A 21,201-nucleotide genomic window follows, 5' to 3' on the forward strand; every position below is an offset into this window, starting at 1 on the left:
ACAAATACGAAATAACTGACCCCATAATACTTTGCAGTTACTGCACTACAAAACTAGACAACAACCAAACTCCTTCACATGCTATCACAAATAACTTGGAATTATATCCACTAGCAAAACCCCTTCCACAACTTAATTTATATGAGAGCATCATAATTCAAACATTGCACCCATTTCAAGCAATAATACACCTTCAACCAAAAACTGCAAAATTACCTGCCTCTGAATTAGTGAAAGGTATTAGTGGAAAAGTAGTGTATTTACCATTAGATCTAAAAGAAAATGTGCACACTCTAGGAATGCAACGTCCAATGCAACAATCTTTAATTATCTTGGTAAATGGAGTACCTACAATAGACAAAAAAAAATGGCAACAACCAGTAGATTTACATAAAGTTAGAGAAGCCCTGCAATATCTTAAAGAGAATAATGAATATTACAAAGAAATTAATATTGAAGAAAACTTGAAAGATACAACTGAAATAATTCAAGAGACACAAGAAGCTGGTCAATTTGAGCTCCTAGATCCTGCTACAATATCAAACACTTTAGACCATTATACAATTCATCCATTGCACTCTAATGACACCATAGAAGATGCCCCGGAAACGTACCAAATGCGTCAAACAAAAGGATCACCAATCAGCATATGGGAAATAAGTATAGAAGCACGTGCTTTTCCTCTACTCTTTCCGACTGGCAAAGTAGGAAGATACGATGATAGACCTATTCAAATATCAGCATCAGAATATCGCTCATTACGAATGTATTCTGAAGATCCCAGATTTCGACAAAATGTGGAATACATATTCCACCTACTCTTTGAAAGTGAACTAGCAACTTTATGTTACGGAGTTGCACACATATTAAAATCAGGAACACACTTTCAAAATATGACAGCTACACAATTAGTACAAAAAGTTCAACAAAAAGTTGAGGTTTTACAAGCAAATCTTACAAATCTATTAGCAAATATGCGTAGTACTAAAGAGTACTGGTTTCAACGTCATGGGAGATGTACGTTGTATGATCAGAAGCCTTGGCCCACCCACTTGGTTTGTTACATTAAGTTGTGCAGAATATGCATGGGAAGATTTACATGATTTCCTACGCATATCAAACAAAAACAAAACAAACATAGATATACTAACACCTGGAAAACTTTTTTCTCTAGATCCTGTTAATGTTTCAAGATATTTTCACCATCCCTTCATTGCTATGCTACACTTTATTTGTAATAAAACTGCTCCTCCCCTTGGAGAAGTGCAACACTTCTTTTGGAGAAAAGAATACCAAGCCAGAGGAGCACCACATATCCACATGCTTTTATGGATTAAAGATGCTCCTAAATTTGGTCAAGACAATGACGCCATTGTTTTCCATCAGAAGCAACAAATAGTGATCTTCAAGCACAGATTTTACAATTTCAAAGACACAAATGTGGCAAATATTGTTGTCGCAAATACAAAAACAAAGGGAACTACTACACCAAATGCTGCTTTGGTTTCCCTAGACCGGTTACAAAAAAGGTCAAGTGAACAAATTCATGCCTTCAGTTAGACATAGTGTTAAAGGCAAATCACCTAAAAATACATATTACATAAAAAGAACAGAAGAAGAAAAATATATCAATGATTACAATCCAATCATTGCCCACTTATGGAATGCAAACATAGATGTGCAGTACATTGCAGACAATTCCACTGCAGTTGCACAATATGTTACAGCATACTTAACCAAAGCAGAAAAAACAGAGCTGCAAGACCTCTGGAATGACCTGTCATCAGACAAAACACTGTCTCAAAAATTATACAGCTTGGGCATAAAAATGCTCTCCCATAGAATATGTGGTTCCTATGAAGCAGCAGATCGTTTAACTGGTACTGCTTTGTATGGAAAATCTGAAAATATAGTATGGCTAAGTCTTGGTCCTGCTAAATCTATTAAAAGAGTTCTAAGATCATACGAAGATATAGAAACAATAGCCAAACATGATCCCAACAGCCAAGACATTTTAAAAAACAATTTATTGGACACATACTACCCAAACAGTAGTACCACTTTGGAAACCATGTGTCTATACCACATAGCCCAAAACTACACATACAAAAATAATATAAAACCTGATGAACAAAACTGTAAATACAAAGTGACAAACTGTGAAGGCAGCTTAGTAAAACTCACCAAACCAAATTTAATTAATCATATCAAATTGTCATTAAAGACTCCTCAACAAAAAAGAAGTATATTACATGTCCCTGCTACAACTCTTTAACCCATGGAGAAAAGAAGAAGAAATACTAGATAACTATGACTCATATGAAGATGCTTTCAAAGCAAATGAAAGCAGTATAACTGATGTAAACTTTGCACAGTACAAAACAATGTTGCACAATTAACAACAACACGAAGAAGAACTCCATGCCCAACTGGATAAGGACACTCCTGACAGTAGTCAACCTTCTGTCACAGGAAGCCAAGAACCACTGGGAGACCCACTAATAACACATTAGGCAGAATTAGCTATGATAGAAGTAGAAAACACCATGTGTCAGTATGAAGATAAAGAAGACTTAACTATACTACAATCAAAGTTAAACAATGAGCAACGTAGCATTTTTCAAGAAGTAACAAAAGAAATTGCACATGGTGTACAACATGAAAACAAAGAATGCACCTGTCAAAATTACAAACCTATACTATTGTATGTCAGTGGTGAAGCTGGTTCTGGCAAAACATTCCTAATCAAAATCATCAGTAAGTTCCTTCAACAATTGACAAATAAGAAACTGTCAGCTGTTGTCACTGCCCCCACAGGTTTAGCTGCCTACAACATAGGGTGTGTCACTTGACACTGATTACTACTCCTGCCAGTAGAACACCAAAACAAATTAGATTATTACAAACTTTCTTCAGAAGCTGCAATGGAACTACACAGAGTATTGAAACAAATGAAAATGCTACTAATAGATGAAGTGAGCATTGTGTCCAACCTAATGTTGGCTTTGATTCACCTCAGATTACAAGAAGTACTCAAAACAAACTATGAAGAGCTCTTTGCAGGAAAACACATTATTGTTTTCGGAGATCTTCTTCAATTGACACCAGTAAAAGGTCAGCCTATTTTTAAAACATTAGGACACAAACTCTGCCGTAAAACTGTTGGCAGGATACGAAATGTCAACCTTTGGCAACATTTCCAATACAGAGAACTAACAGAAAACATGCGCCAATCTGCAGATCTCACTTATGCCAACATCTTAAAAAGTATCAGAGTTGGTATACTTTCTAAAGAAGCAAAAGCAATATTGAAAACCCGGCACATTCATGCACTTCATGGTGATAATGCATGTGCTACAGATGTTATGGAACAATTAGCCCACAAAAATGTCAATTGTTTGGCCTTAATGCCAACTCTTGCAAGCTGTTTCAAATTCAATGAAATAATGTTAAGTAAAGAAATGCAACCAATAATGGAAATTAGCGCCACAGACAAGCTAGATGTACATGGAATGACACTACCCATGTGTGACCAAGCCACAACAAGACTAAATCGTTTAGAAAAATCAATCTCAAACACAGCAGGCTTGGAAAAGATATTAAAATGATCCTTAAATTGAAGAGTAATGCTGAAACGTAACCTTGACGTGGACCAAGGACTAGTTAATGGAGCACTGGGTACAGTTGTTGGCTTTCAAACATACCCACGTGACAACAAAATTCAGTTTGTCAATATTCTCTTTGACAAACTTTCAGAAGTAAAAAGAATAGGGCGCTCAACAGCTCGATTCCTTCTCTTCAAAGACATGTATGTACGCAGAGAACAATTTTCTCTAACTCTTTCATACGCAGTCACCATTCATAAATGACAAGGTCTTACCCTAGACAAAGCAATGATAGACATTGGTAACACAGTCTTTAAAGAAGGCATGAACTACGTAGCACTATCATGCTTACGTACACTTGATGGTCTATTTCTAATCAACTTTGATGCAAGTAAAATAAACGCTGATATTCCTTGCATTTTAGAATACAATAGACTTCGTTCACTATACACTCCCCATCTAAACACATATTATGTTCCACAAAAAGTAAAACATTATAAAAGAAAAATAAATCAAACAGAAAAGCAGCAGGATGTCACTGCAAATCCTCCAAAGAGAGTAAAAGAAAGTAATACTTCATCAAGTGCCACAAGCAAAAAAGAATCAATTAGGGAAAGTAAACCAGGTACTTCTTCAAAGAAGGAAGACAAACTTCAAAAGAAGCAGTCAGATACAGAACTACATGGTCCATTTAAACTCTCAAATATAGTTGGTGTAAGTTGCCACGCAAATGTAGCAATGAATATTCTATTTCAATTACCACAAATTGTTGAGAACATTTACTTACACAGTACAGACCCATTGTGTTTGCAAATGTTAGTACTTCACAGAAATGCAGCAAACAATCCTGACAACACGTATAGTGTTTATGGAATAAGACAACAATTGGTCTACAAGAATTTCTAATGTACTTACTATTAGTACTGGAAAACAAAAAAATACCTATAAATGAAATCTTCCAGATTTCATACATGTGGAAACATACATGCACTCTCTGCAACAATGTGACACAAGAACAAATCCCCAATGAACGCTTTGTGTATATATCAATACCTAATTGTGAATCCGTTACATTTCAGCAACTTGTACAAAATGCAAACCATGGTAGATAATGTTCGACCTGCAATTCAGATAATTGTTCCACGTTAGTAATACAAACACATAGTAAATACGTAATACTAATGCTTCTACGTTACAATGCAGATGGTACCAAAAACAACTTCAAGCTGACTGGATTCACACATGGTCAAATATCACTTAGTAGGAAAACCTTCACAACAATAGGTATAATCTACCACGCAGGAGCCACAACCTATTCAGGGCACTACACTGCATATATAAAAAAGAAATGTGGATGGTTTGAATGTAATGATAGTACCATTACTCTAAAGCAGAAATTACCAGCAAATCTTACAAACGCTTATTTAATGTTCTTAAAACCAAAATTTGATAACTAAACTGTACTTATACCTTAAGTACACTTGTAGTAAAAAAATATAAACTGTCACAATATTCCAAAAGCTATCTAACTGCCCAAAGATGCTACAACAACTAATCAGATAAATTAATACCACTCAAATAGAGAAAAAAACAGACAGTTAGAATACGCCAATTGGTATCTAACTGTCCCAAAATTTAGAAATATCCAAACAGATAAATCAATACCACGGAATTATATAAAAAAATAAACAATTAGAATACGCCTACTGGTATCTAACTGCTCCAAAATTTTACAATATCCAAACAAATACCTAATATCTTACTGCTCCCAAAAACTGGAACAATCCAATGTATAAAGCATTAGCCAGAAACAACAAGTAAACACTGAAAACAAACAAACAAATAAACTGTAGCATAACACAAAAAGGTTATTTTTTTTAATCCAACATTTCTCCCACAGATCCAATGATGTTAGCAACAAACACAGAAACTGAGCAAATTGCACAGTACTCTGGTTTGTCATCTAGTAAATATGAGGGTAAAAAAAGAAGAAAATGTTGATTGTACAATGTAATAAGTCTTTATAAAATACTAATACTAACATGCTATTTTCTTTTATCACAGAAATGAACAAGAAAAACATGGACTCCCGTTACTAAACCAAATAGTAAGTATAACATGATAAATACAACCATCGCAGCATATCACACCCATACTGGCTTATAACAATGTTCCTTATAAATTTGTTTTTGACAAAAAGTTATAAGCCACTATGAGTGTGATATGCTGCGGTGCTTGTGCCCAGAGCATAGACTCTTGGGTGCATGGGATATGAGTGTGATATGCTGCGGTGGTTGTGGCCAGGGCATAGAGTCTTGGGTGCATGGCCAAATGGCCATGCACCCAACATTCTATACCCTGGCCACAACCACCGCAGCATATCACACCCATAGATTCAAGCATTGCAACCATTTTAATGTCCGCGGACACAAGGAAGTTCCTAGAACACATTCAACTTGCCAGAAGACAATACGGACAGCCTCGTGAGGACACCCCCATTTTCTTTATGTACGAACATTTCAGGACACCGCGAGTGTTCTTAGAAGACTTTCAGCTTGACAATGAACAATACAGACAACATCTTCAGGTCACCCCCTGTGAACATTCCAGGACCCCACGAGTCTTCTTAGAACACTTTCAACTTGACACCGAATCCATTCTGCTTATTTACGAACATTTCAGAACAGCCGTGTTGTCCGCAGACAAATCGAGCACAACAAAAGCGTCTAGCACATAAAAAAATACAACATTGTATCTATCTCATACTCCCCCACCCTTCCCAAACACTCTTACACACCAACACACTCCACTAAATACAATTTTTAAACCAAGTTTCACCTCGCTGTCCGCGGTCGTCCGCGAATGCAAGATGTCGGGCGCCACCAAAAATCTGACGCGCTCCACGCCCCATGCCCCACGCCCCACGCCGTCCAATCAGCGAACACGTCAGATGTCCGTGGACGTCGCGCATGCCGCTCGGCCAATCAGGGCACTGTCCACGGAGCGAACCGGGAAGTCCGTCCGCGAAGCGATCGGACATATCACTAATTTTTTTGCCTTACATTTTGGTCATTTTAAAAAAAACTACTGGATGGATTTACACCAAATTTGCAAAAGCACGCTTTCGGGACCAAGCCCCCGTTCCTGCCGCAAATTTGATGTAAATCCGTCCAGCGGTTTGGGCTGTAGGCTTGCGCGATACGCGATAGCGTCCATGTAGTTATGGTTAAGTTGGTGTTTCCATAGAGAGAGCATTTTTTGGGTGGCTTATAACTTGGCTCCCTCTGGACGAATCCTCACCAAACTTTGCAAAAAAAGTATATGGCCGACTCTAAATTTTTTGCAAAGTTTGGAGAGGTTTGGTCCAGAGGGGGCAAAGTAATAGGGGGGGTCCCAAAACTTTTTTTTTTTCCCATAGACATAATGGGAAAAAAAATGTATTGTATTTTAGAATACAATAGACTTCGTTCACTATACACTCCCCATCTAAACACATATTCTGTTCCACAAAAAGTAAAACATTATAAAAGAAAAATAAATCAAACAGAAAAGCAACAGGATGTCACTGCAAATCCTCCAAAGAGAGTAAAAGAAAGTAATACTTCATCAAGTGCCACAAGCAAAAAAGAATCAATTAGGGAAAGTAAACCAGGTACTTGTTCAAAGGTGGAAGACAAACTTAAAAAAAAATCAGTCAGATACAGAACTACATGGTCCATTTAAACTCTCAAATATTTATTCAGTGAAAAAACTTTGTTAAAGGGACGTTATGGTTCAAAGTAAAACCGAAAAACCCCTGAAATTCGGCAGTTATGGTAAGATAAGCAACCATAACTCGCGCCACCGTGCACTGCTAACACTAACACCCAGGACATCAAAGATGACATCACAAATGTCATTGATGACATCACTGATGACATCACATGTCTCGCTCTCCCTTTTTTCCCTTTACTGACATATCTAGGCCACATAGTTTTCTTCAGTAACAGTCAGGAAGTAAAAATTGAAAAGGTACTATATTTGTAGGCTTAGGGTCAAGTCACATCATATGAAACATATACATAGCGGCAGACACAGGCTTGAAAGAGAGCAATCCTTTCTGTGCATGAAGATAATCATTAGGGTTATCAGCACTTTCTCATAGTTTTATTTTTATCACTCTACCTTCCCTGTATATGCTCATATTTGTATACATTAAACTCACTCTCCTTTCCTTTGGGTGCAGTCACATCATGTGATACACATACATATGGTAAGTAGCAGCTTTGAAACAGAGCAATAGTTTCTCTGCATAAAGACAATCAGTTAGGTTATGAACTCTTTCTGCTACCACTTCTGCTTTTTTGTTTACTTCACTGTCCCTGTATATACTCATATTTGTATGTGTTGTTGTCTCTTTGTGTTTTGTCTGTAATAATTATGTATTAAGTGGGTTTTATTATGTACTTATTACATGTTTTACAGTACGCAAAACTCTAATAAGAAAGCAGTTATCATTTCACTATTCAACATGGCAAGATTATGAATATGGCACCTTCATCATGTATGCTGCACACACTGCCTATGTTTCTTCATGAGTAGCTTAGTATACTGGATAGAACTTCATAATAGAATGCTATTTATATCAATGCATTGCTTAATGCACTAATTAACTCATGATATTTATCCCAATGATCCTTGACAGTTTTTGGTCAGCATTATAAGAATCCCTTGTACAGAGTTTTTATGAAAAGTAAATGCACATGTGATGTCATTAGTGATGTCATCAATGACATTTGTGATGTCATCTTTGATGTCCTGGGTGTTAGTGTTAGCAGTGCACGGTGGCGCGAGTTATGGTTGCTTATCTTACCAAACCTGCCGAATTTCAGGGGTTTTTCGGTTTTACTTTGAACCATAACATCCCTTTAACAAAGTTTTTTCACTGAATTTCATAGGTTTTTAGTAGCGCAACTTAACCATAACGTCCCTTTAACAAAGTTTTTTTACTGAATTTCATAGGTTTTTAGTGGCTAAACTTAACCATAACGTCCCTTTAACAAAGTTTTTTCACTGAATTTCATAGGTTTTTAATAGCGCAACTTAACCATAACGTCCCTTTAACAAAGTTTTTTTACTGAATTTCATAGGTTTTTAGGAGCGAAACTTAACCATAACGTCCCTTTAACAAAGTTTTTTTACTGAATTTCATAGGTTTTTAGTAGCCCAACTTAACCATAATATCCCTGACTTTAAATATATGTAAGATAGAACATACTGAACCCCTAGCTAGTGATTTCGATGTCCGCGGACTACTGCCATGTACAGCGGACATATCGAAAATCTGAGCGTGTTGAATGTAAATTTAAATAGTGTGCTCCATTTCCCCTTTGAGGTTGGCTCTGAAAAGAGCCGTTTTTTTTGTTTTTTTTGCAGATGCTTGACAGACACACTATTTTGTATTTTTTTTCTTCTTTTTTTCTTACTTTACTCCTAAAATCTTCACATAACCTTCTCCAAAGCAACCCTTACATTCCAAAACAGCATGGCATTTCCCATAAAAGATAAGAAAATGCCATCTTCTTTAAAATAAACAGCATTACTGGAATCAATATTCTCATTATTACAGAAGAACATACCAGCTCTAAGCATGAAGGCACACATGCCTCGGTTGATTACACACTTAGCATTGTTTTGCTGAGGACAAAAACTGAACTATTGTCCCATATTGCCCTGGGTAGTAATCCAGAAAAAAATACTTTGGCATTTGGAAGGATGTTCATTACTGCTTGAACCACGTGTTCTAAATCTGCCAACAAAGTAGGGGCACTGACATAGCCCAAACGGAAAGCACCATAGTGCAAAACTACCACATGGCGACTGTTGATCCTGCCCATATCTTCACAAACTTGTACAATTCCCTGTACATTGCAATCAGGCACAGTGCTCCACACGACCTCCACTCCTTTAACATCAAAATTCTTTGCAACATGCCTGCATTGAGCATACTGTTGTAAACCATGTACAAACATATCTCCGAGCACCAACACCCTGACTTTCTCAACTTCTGCCATCTTCACTACACACAGTCTCTTTCAACACAAATCCACAACCTCAACATCTGATTGGCTGATCCCTACAGTCTTCTTTCCATGTTGGATTTGCTGGAAAACCCCGGATGTAGCACGCCCTGTCCACGGACAGCCGCAGTGTCAGCGGACCGTGTAACTCTTCGACAGCCATTCTACCATTTCCACTTACACTCTCTGTGCCATTCCCTCATTGCATACAGCTAAGCAGTCACACAATACAGAGAACGTCCTCAGAACACCCCCATTTTCTTTATGTACGAACATTTCAGTACACCGCGAGTGTTCTTCTGGCTCACTCTTTTTTCTTTTGCTGACATATCTAGGCCACATGGTTTTCTTCAGTAACAGTCAGAAACTAAAAATTGTATTTTATTTGTAGACGTATCCTACAAGTACTTTCTTAAGTAATTCCCTTAGAGTCCAGTCACATCATATGAAACATATACATAGGGGAAGACACAAGCTTTAAAGACAGCATTATTTTCAAGCAAATAAATGATGATTTCTCTGTTTCAAAGCTGCTATTTACCCTATGTATATGTATATTGGTATGTGTTCTTGTCTCTTTCTGTTTCCTCTATAGTAATGCAATTATGTAATACATGGGTTTTATTAGCTACTTATTACATATTTCACAGTACACAAAAATCTATTAAGAAAACAATTATCATTTCATTATTCAACATATTAACATTACGAATATTATACCTTCATCTTGTACGCTGCACACAATGCTATGTTTCTGCATTAGTAGCTTAGTATACTAGATAGAACCCCATAATAGAATGCTATTTATATCAATGCATCATTCAAAGCACTAATTAGGGTATGATATTTATTGCAATGATCCTTGACACTTTTTTTGCAACATTATAATAAGAATCCCTTGTACACATATTTCATGAAAAGTACATACACATGTGATGTCATCAGTGATGTCATCAATGACATTTGTGATGTCATCTTTGATGTCCTGGGTGTTAGTCTTAGCAGTGCACGGTAGTGGCGCGAGTTATGGTTGCTTAGCTTACCATAACTGGCGAATTTCTGGGGTTTTTCGGTTTTACTTTGAACCATAACGTCCCTTTAACAAAGATTTTTCACTGAATTTCATAGGTTTTTAGTAGCGCAACTTAACCATAACGTCCCTTTAACAAAGTGTTTTTATTAGCACGCAAACAATAAACAAAGATGAGGTGTAAAAAGCAATTTCTCAGAGATGGCTGTACACAGAATGTTGCAAACTAAGAATTTATTTATGGTCGTTTACAGTGAAGGTCAGCTGCTTCCATTTTTTGCTTGCGTGCCGGAGAAGCCCATGACTCGCACTATAAGGTTCTATTGTTTTTTGACCTTGACAGACAGGGATCGTTCTAAAAGACTTCTTTTGAAGGAGTGTTGCAAAAACGTAAGACACGATAAGGACGAAATTTCTGAAACAAAACCACTTTTATTCATTATATCACTATGAGAAAGATCGTTAGCACAGATGGAGTCGTATTTTGGGACTGCACTACGCTTAGACAATGGAAAATGCCAATATAATGTAAGTAACCCTTTAGATTATTTTATACCGGAATATAATAACAATTGCGTGCCGTTAAAGCCCGGTTAAGTTGTACTTGTTTGTTCAATGTGGCATAGTGTTTTCTAACGCGCACTATCACCGGCGAATTGGTCCCCTGTTGCTTACAGGGCTCTGAAAAAGGCAGAGGACAGAGGGTGGGTTAATGGGAATAAGTTAACATACTCCGTTGCACTATCCTCGCTAGCAAATAGTTTCACGCCCTAAAAAATAAAATGAATATTTTTAATGAAGACCAATTTATGTTTTTTAAAACAGGTATGTCCTTCCGTACTGTCAATGTCACGATTTTCAGACCCCGGCCAACGGATTTTTTAACTGCCAGGTGCAGCTACTTCTAAACAACTTCATGACCCTCACCATTTTTTGGGACAATCGCCAAGGACCAATATGCCCTTACGCGGTACTAGCGGCTAGAAGCAACATACCAACCATTATGGTGGTCTAATGCCTCGTTGTTGGAACAGCCTTCCGATTATCAGTGCGACCATAGTGCTTCTGTTATCATAAACCAACACCCTGTGTACCGCAAAGGAACAGCGCGTGACTCAAGATGAACTTTTGCGGATAGACAGCAAAGACAAATGCAAATCGCCGAATATTCTCTAAACATTTGATGTCAAATAAAAGTACTTTACGAAATGTACAATCTTGCTGTTTGCTTTTAAATCACAGTTTCATATTCCGAATTGTTGCGCGCTGTGTTGTGAGATGATCTGTGTTGTTTTCCGGGTTCTGTGTAATGTCGCGTAGGACTGGAGACAACTGGGCGCGTTTGGCTAAGCACCCTGCACCATCACGGAGAGAGACAGGAAATGTGAATGCTTTGATAAAGTCAGGTTTAAGGGCAGGAGATAGGATTTAGCGTCGCAAAAGCAGGTCAGCCAGGTCGATGGGGCAAGTGATAGAATTATCACATAATGTCAACGCACAGCAGCCTGATTTATCGTTTGTTTAGTGGACAAAAAGTCAGGTAAGGGCCATAGGAAATTGTAATGTCAACGGACATAAGGAGGGTTCTTAGAACACTTTCAACCTGACAACGAACTATACGAACAGCGTTCTCAGAACACCCCCATTTTGTTTAATTGCAAACATTACCTCCACGTCCACTCTTCCTCGTCCCAGTACTTACTTGTACTTCATGAGGCCCCTACCTCCGACACAGGACCTTCTCCTATTTCTTTAAATTCCTATAACTCCTCCCCCACATCCACACCACTCAGTTTCATATTACCAAGCCGGAGCATGGGAGCTTCCCCCCAGGGAGGGTGAGGTGGGTCGTCAGTACTGTGACGAGGAAGAGTAGGACTAGGAGTAATGAAGATTACCGGTAAGTAATCAGAGCATTTCAGGAAACCGCAAGTGTTCTTAGAACACATTCAACTTGCCAGAGTACAATACGGACAGCGTCCTCAGGACACCCCCATTTTGTTTATGTATGAAAATTTAAGGACACCGCAAGTGTTCCTAGCTCAATTTTAGCTTGCTTGCGAACAAAACGGACACATACTCCGTCCTCAGAACACCCCACCATTTAGTTTATATAGAACATTTCAGAACAGCCGTGTTGTCCGCAGACAAAAGTGTCTAGCATATAAAACAAACAGAACATTGAACCTATCTCATACTCCCCCACCCTCCCCAAACACTCTTACACACCAACACACTCCACTAAATACAATTTTTAATCCAAGTGTCACTGCGCTGTCCGCGGTCGTCCGCGAATGCAAGATGGCGGGCGCCACAGAAAATCTGGCGCGCTTCACGCACCACGCCGTCCAATCAGCGAACACGTCATGTCCGCGGACATCACGCAAGCCGCTCGGCCAATCAGGGCACTGTCCGCAGAGCGAACTGGGAAGTCCGTCCGCGGAGCGAACGGAGATATCACTAATCTTTTTGCCTTACATTTTGGTCATTTTAAAAAGAAACTACTGGACGGATTTACACCATATTTGCAAAAGCACGCTTTCGGGACCAAGCCCCCACTCCTGCCGCAAATTTGATGTAAATCCGTCCAGCGGTTTGGGCTGTAGGCGTGTGCAAAGTTTTTTCCCATTATGTCTATGGGAAAAAACAAACGTTTTGGGACCCCCCCCTATAACTTTGCCCCCCCTGGACCAAACCTCTCCAAACTTTGCAAAAGAATTCAGAGTGGGCCATATACTTTCTTTGCAGAATTCGTGCAGAGGGAGCGAAGTTATAAGCCACCCAAAAAATGCTCTTCCTATGGCAACACCAACTTAACCATAACTACATGGACGCCACCTCGTCCATGTAATATATATATATATATATATATATATATATATATATATATATATATATATATATATATAGGGACAGGGGTAGCTGGAGTTGTGGGGGTGTCCCCCGCATGTTCCATGTAATAATGTCCCCCCAAAAACATCAATTCTTTGGAAAAAAAATTTGCATGACAATATTTTGGAGGTGACATTATTACATGGAACCATTGAGAGGCAGTATAGGGAAATATTTCAGCTTGATGATGCTTTTTAAGTGTAATTTCAGATAACATATGATCAGAGATAGAGCTGTTACCATTGCCAAGATGAAGGATCACATCCCTCAGGAAGGAATAACTCGGTCTCATGGTGAATAAACTAGCTCCTGTATCTGGGAGGAGATCTGCATCAATTGTAAAATAAAAGCAGTCTGAACAGGATTAGAAGATACCACGTTCAGTATACCAGGCCAAACAAAACTCCAGGCCCAAACTGGCCCTAACAGTATTTCTACAGGCACTTTATGCTTTCACATTCATGTAAACTAACCACAAGAATTGTAAGAGAACAATGGAAGTCCTAATTACTACATGACACACCCTAACTACTTGTACATGTGAACCTCGGAGAGCTTCAGTGTAAGAAATAAAATTCATATCATAATAAGATGATAAAAGTGGTAACAGTGTAAAATGTGCTTGTAGAATATAATAGTCAGGGCATCATCAGGCATCATAGCAGAGCTCTAAATCTTGGTGTGACCAGCAGCAGATGACACTGATAAGAGGAGGCCAGACTCATAGTATAGGTCACCCGTGTGAGTCTTTTAGGTCCTGTCACACTGACCTATGATGCAAAACAATAGCACCCGGGGAAATGCTTAGAAATAAATGTGATGAATTGTCATCTGGCAAGGAGGTGAAAGTCCTGGCTCTTTTATGATTATTAAATAATACAATGATGCGGTTAAGACGGGGAGAAGGGGATGGGGTGGAAAGAGGATAGCCAGACAAGGATCTGTACAGTTCTGGGAGGGTTCTGCCATCTTGCTTCTCTATGCCTCTCTCTCTCTCTGTTTCCTGTCCCCTCCACTTCTTCTGGAGCAAAGCGCCTTGGGTGTGACATCATAAAGGCAAAGTCTACACATTCCAAGAGCTTGGATTGGACCTCTAAAGCGGGCTATATTTAGTTCAATCACCTAGAAATGTTTTCCTTTAAAAGAAGGGGTTTCCCACCACCTCTTTGAATCATCTGGACTCATCTTGAACCATCCTGATGATTTCCCTGGACCCTGATGAGAGAGCAGTCCTTTCAAAAGTCCTCCAGTTGGGGGTGAAGGCAGAGGTTCCAAAGGCAGAAGCACACCCTGTCCCCTAGCCATCCCCAAGGACCATTGGGTGTGATCTGCTGCTGGAACATGATGTGCATATCTGCCAGTCACAGTGGTACCAAGGGCCTCACCATGTTGGTAAACCCCTGCAGTTGTGTGCCAGCCTACCCTGCATTTGGGAGCCAGAGAAGAAGGACCATTCTTGTCCATGAGTAACTGGAGGCAACTCGCAGCAACCTGGAAAGACACCTGCTGCAAGAGCAAGACCGCCTCTCTGCCAGCCACATTGGTACCTCCCGCCTCACCATATTTATTTAAGAACCAGCGTAGTTGTGTGCCAGCCTTGCCTATGTTTTGGAGGATGGCAAAAGGACTCATCTTGCACCATAGCCCCTGGATTGGGACTCACAGGGCCTCATTACACGGATGGCGGTAGGGATTTACCGGTACCGGTAAAATACCGGTACCAGTAAATCCCTACCGCCTTACTACGAGGTCCCTTTGCGGGTTGGGGGATTTAACGCCTGCTTTTTGCAGGCGTTAAAATCCAACCCGCAAAGGGACCTCGGAGCTAATTACGGCACCGCAAAATTGCGGTGCCGTAATTAGCGCCTTCCCCATTCCCATAGAGCCCTATGGGGCAGAAATGGGAATGGGGAAGGGCAATGGCGGAAGGGGGATTTACCGCCCCTCCAACCTTGGAATGGGGCGGTAAATCCCCTTTCCGCCAAGGCGGTGCCGGTATTTTACCGGCATGAGCCATGGCGCTAATAGCGCCATGGCTCACCGCCTACCGTGTAATGAGGCCCACAGTCCCCTGAGAGCCACGACAGGCAGGATCCTAGTGTGTTTCACCGTTGAACTGTTTGAAGCTTGTTTCAAAAACTGTTAAGCACATTTGAGCCAACTGGAACCTCCGTTGTTGCCTTTTGCTCTTTTCCGATTTTTGCAAAGTGCCAAGAAGTCCGATTCGGCACAGTCGAACCACAAAGAATTGAAAATAAGGTGCTATTGACTGCTAACTGCATCCTTGGTCCATCTTCAGAACCCAGAGACCGGTTAGATCACTTTGAACCCTTTCTACTCACAAGTGCATACAGATTTTCAAGAGCATTGTTACTTTTGCTTGCCTTTCACCTCTGATTCATTACCCCCAATGCTGCATCTACTACCGCTGCTTATTCTGTGTTCTTTCCGTACGAGTGGGTTTTGTGTAGTGTGTTTCGATTTAGTTATTATTGCACATAATGGGCCTCATTACACGGAAGGCGGTACGGGTTAACGGTCACCGATAAGGGTACCGGTGACCGTTAACCCTTACCGCCTTACTACGAGGTCCCTTTTCGGGACCCGACCTTAATGCCTGGTGTAGACCAGCCGTTAAAGTTGGGTCCCGCAAAGGGATCTTGGTGCTAATTACGGTACCGCAATTTGCGGTACCGTAATTAGCTCCTTCCCCATTCCCATTATGCCCTAGGGGGCAAAAATGGGAATGGGGAAGGGCCATGGAGAAAGGGGGAATTACCGCCCGCCAACCTTGGAATTGGGTGGTAATTCCCCTTTTCTCCATGGTGGTACCGGTATGGGACCGGTGGCAACCATGGTGCTAATAGCACCATGGTTTACTGCCTTCCATTTAATGAGGCCCAATGTGTTTAATTGAAGTCTATGGGCCTCATTACACGTTGTGCGGTAAGGGATTAACGTTACTGGTAAGGGAATACCAGTATCGTTAAACACCCATGCCAATTACGACCCGGATTACCGCTATTAGCGGCACCGCTAAGTACGGTGCCACTAATAGCGGCTAGTTCGCGGGCGCGCGACCCTTCATCCTGTAAATAGCAGCATGGCGCTAATAGCACACCATCACAAGCCCCAAAAAACCCTTACCGGCATGGCGCTAATACCGGCATCGCGAACCACCCATTAAGAGAACTGAGCAGTGTTCCCACCTGCCGCAGGTGGACGCAATCAGCACAGGTGGAGGCAATGGAGACTGTGGCAGCACAAAAGGAGCACACCACACCCCTTCCCACACCAAGATGGTTCCAATACTAGCAGCATTACATGGGCTGGAGGACATGATTGCAGTGCAGCAGCAACAACAACAGGCAGCACAGAGGAGACGCAGGAGGAGGAGGAGGAAGGCAAGACAGGCGCAGCAAGCACCACCAGGGCACCTAGTAATACCACAGAGGCAGCCACCAATCCCGAGGATCCGAGCCAGTCCATTTAACCTAACGCCTGAGCAGAAACACACTCTGTACCGTCTGGACCGGGATACCATCACCAGCATCGTGGACATGATACATGACGACATTGTGAGCCTCACAGACATCAGAACTGCCATCCCCCCTCTACTGAAGGTGGTGACTGTGCTCCACTTCCTGGCCACAGGCACCTACCAGCATACAGTGGGGCAGATGCATGGCATCTCACAACCAGTATTCTCACGCATGCTGAACCAGGTACTCGATGCCCTCCTGAAGCATGCACGTGAACACATATTCCTGCCACGGATTTCCCAGGAGATCGCAAACTCCAAAGTTGGCTTCTATTCACTGGCAGGCATCCCAAGTTGCATCGGTGCCATCGACTGTACCCATGTGGAATTGGAGGCCCCACATCACAATGAAGTAGTCTACTGAAACAGAAAGCAATTCCAATCCATCAATGTCCAAATGGTATGATAATCACACATTGTTGTGCCCGATTTTCTCGGATCAACCCATGATTCTATGGTCCTGCGGAACTCAACCATACCACGCTACATGGAGCGACAAGCTGGACAACGTTCATGGCTACTTGGTGAGTAGCAGGGCAAGCACATGGCAGTGTGATTGGGGGGGGATACATACTCCAACTGGGTGTGATTGGGGGCGGGGGAGAGATACATACTCCAACTGGGTGTTGACTGTCGTCCGTAGGACAAATGGACATACAGATGTACGCCAATGTCCATCAGGGAAGGCCACAATGTACTTGAGAAGAACCCACATGCAATTTTAAGCTGCACAACATTGAGAACAATCCAGATTTCCAAATATTACACATCCTTCCACATCCACATTGCACATCATGCCACACCACATAATACACAAATCAGCAACATGGTGTCAAGATAGTTATACAGAATTAACGCAGCACAACATCAATACAGCAATGTGCCCTTGAATGCATGCAAAGGGATCACTCCTAGCCATGGCATTGAACCACACACCTATAGCACCACTGAAGTGATGCTTCACAGCATGGCAACATCGATGTCGGAATGGCAGTGCACTAGCAGTGTGGTACCAAATTTGCCTGGGCCCAGGGACATCTAAGACCTGTCCTTACCCAGGACATGTCAATTACTGTCAGAGGCATGAATCGGGCATGTCCACTTGCAGGGTCGAGCTCACCTTTGCACATTGCAGTCACACAGATCGTCTGCATGCATGCTGGTAATCGTGGATTTCAATCACAATGCAAAGTTGATTTGTGTGATATGTACAGGCCGCTCTTGAGGTGAACAGTAACAGGTCCCCATTCTTCCCCCCATACAGGTGATGCCGGCTATCCCCTGAAGAGGTGGCTCCTTACCCCTGTACGGAACCCACAGAAGAGGCACGAAGAGGACTACAATCGTGCACATACCCGTACCCGCGTCGTGATTGAGCAGACATTTGGCCTTTTGAAGACACGGTTCAGGTGCATAAGCAGGTCGGGCGGGGCTCTCCTGTTTGGCCATGAGAAGGTGGCCAAGATCACCATGGCATGTGTCATGCTGCACAATATGTGTATCAGACGGAATGTACCACTGCCCCCTGACGTTGAAATGCAACCACCTGATGAGGATGATGATGGTGATGAGCACGGAGTTGACGGGGATGCTGGTCATGCAAGAGGCGATGCCCAGGAGGGACGCGATGTGCGACAGCATCTGATCAACCAAATATTCTGAGACACATGGTTTAACTCTGTAGGATGGATATGGGTATCAGTGCACTGGTGTCTGTGGTGAAGCGCACAATGGACCCTGTCACCATTAAAGTACACATACACAATGACGAAGTCCAAGCCTGTGTTTCAACTTGTCACCAGTGTATTAAGGTATAATGAGATGAAAAAGTGCATGTCCCCAACTATCCCACCACCCTTTCACCAACCCCACCCCCCACAACACTCCCGAAACACCCTTTCCCCCCTCCCCCCCACAACACTCCCGAAACACCCTTTCCCCCTCCCCCCACAACAACCCCATGTGTGGCTTGCACAATGTTGGTGTCCTGCTGCAAACGTGCCAGCTAGACCCTGCTGTCCCTATTTCCCATTTCCACCACCACCATTAGGAGGTTGGGATGATGTGCACCTCGGGGTGCGCATGGGGCGGCAGAGGGGGCTTGTCTGCCATGAACTCGCAGATGATGAGGTGGCTGTCCCTATGGTGGTGGTGGGAACTGGCGGTCCATCGCGTCCGCTATGCGCGTGAGGACCTGCCTCAGTTGGCCAATCTCCACGCATAGCCTGTTGGTACAGGCTTCCATCACCTCCCTCGAGTGCCTAGCAGTCTCCGTGATCTCCTCCCTGAGACAGGCAGCCTCTTCCACATGCTGCCCAACCAGCACTGTAATGTCCTCCTGGCGCTGCCTGATGGTGGGCAGGTCATGGCCACTGTGGCCAGCTCGTGGTGTGGCTGCTGCGCCTTCCTCTACGTCCCGGAGATCAGGTGAGGCCACCGGTGGGCTCCAGCACCCTCCCGTGTTCTCCACGCCAGACTGGCCATGGACAATGGATCCTGGTGTTGGCTGTGGAGTTGCTTCTGGGCTTCCTGCGGGGGCTGGGGGTGTGCATTTGCATGGTGAACTCTATAGGGTCCTCTACATCTGACAGCGGCACTGTGGCTGCTGCCTCACCAGTGGAACTTGTGGCAACGGAGGGTGGGCCCTCCGTGGGTATAACCTGTGATGGGGAGTTCACACCAGTGGGTGTGGCAATTTCTGCTGGCATAGACTGCGGTATTGTTGCAGTGCGATGTTTGACCCTCTGCAGCGGCTCACTCCTCCCTGTGCCCCTTGATGTGGTGGGGGTGTCCCCTGTCTCCTGTGCCCTGGGTTTTTTCTTGGCAGGGGGAGCCTGAGTCACAGTGGCAGGTTCTTCGCTGTCTGTATGTGAGCCTGTGGGGGACAAAGAGGGGATGGCATTGGTGATGGTTCAACATGCTTCATGCAGATTCAGTTCATCATGCTGTTCTGTGCATTGGGACTTCATTGGTGGGGGTTCAGGTGATGGGGCTGTTGAGTGGGTCATCCATGCATGGGTCTGTGTGGCACTTGTCTGTGGTGATGCGTGCATGTGTGTGTGTTGGGGTGTCACACTCACATGGGCAGGGCTGTGTGCATGTATGATTGTGGCCGCATCCATGAGGTGAATCTGGGCTCACATTTGGGGGGTGCCTCAACATTCACAGTGCATTGTTTCATGTGTACACTCACCTCCTTCGGATGTAGTGGCCACACCATGCTCCATGGTCCCTACTCCCTCGATTGATTCGACGCCAATCGTGCTGGCGAAGGTCTCCTCCCACTCCTTCAATTTAAATGGTGAATCAGCGCCACCTCCTGTGGCCATGTCTAGCTGGCGGTTCGCAGACAGTATGCTGCGGACCCGGAGGCGGAGATCGTCCTACCGCTTCCTGCATTCCCTGAGGTGCGGATGGTGGTGCCCACCGCACTCACTTTCAGGGCGACCTCTGCCCAGATGGCCTTTTTCTGGATCAGGGTCACCCACCACATGTCATTGGCAAATACCACATCAGAGTTTGCTGCTAGGGTCTTTGTCAGCATTATGAGTTCCTCGTTCGTAAACTTCTCTTTACGCTGGCGGTCAGTGTTTTTTTTTTATGTCCTTTGGCATGGTGAGGGGATCCTTGTGGCTTTGGGATGGCACAGTTGTCGAAACATGTCCAGGGGGCAGAGGATGGCAATGGATTGTGTTTTTAAAGATGGCCACCGTGCTCTTTCTCGTTCCTGTGCGATGACGCTATTTCCGGTTCCGCTATTTAATGGTTACCGCTAATAGTGGTGACCACTATTTGCGTGGTGCAGGAGGTCGGAAGTGCTATCAGCGCTTTCGTCGGTGCCGCTAAGGTTTTTTTTGGGGTCATTACCGGCACGGCTCTATGCTCGTGTCTGCGTACTCGTAATGGTACGCAATTAGCAGCCTCTTGCCAAGGCGGACACGTTAATAGCACCATGCCGGTAAATACCATTTTTTACCGCGTAACGTGTAATGAGGCCCTATATATTTTTATAGATCTGTGATTGGACATTCCTTTATTTTGGACTGTACTACTTTGCTGTTTGGGTCGCTGCTG

The sequence above is a fragment of the Ambystoma mexicanum genome, chromosome 4p, assembly GCF_040938575.1.
Source record: "Ambystoma mexicanum isolate Mex_15411 chromosome 4p, UKY_AmexF1_1, whole genome shotgun sequence".
NCBI classification, from domain to species: Eukaryota; Metazoa; Chordata; class Amphibia; order Caudata; family Ambystomatidae; genus Ambystoma; species Ambystoma mexicanum.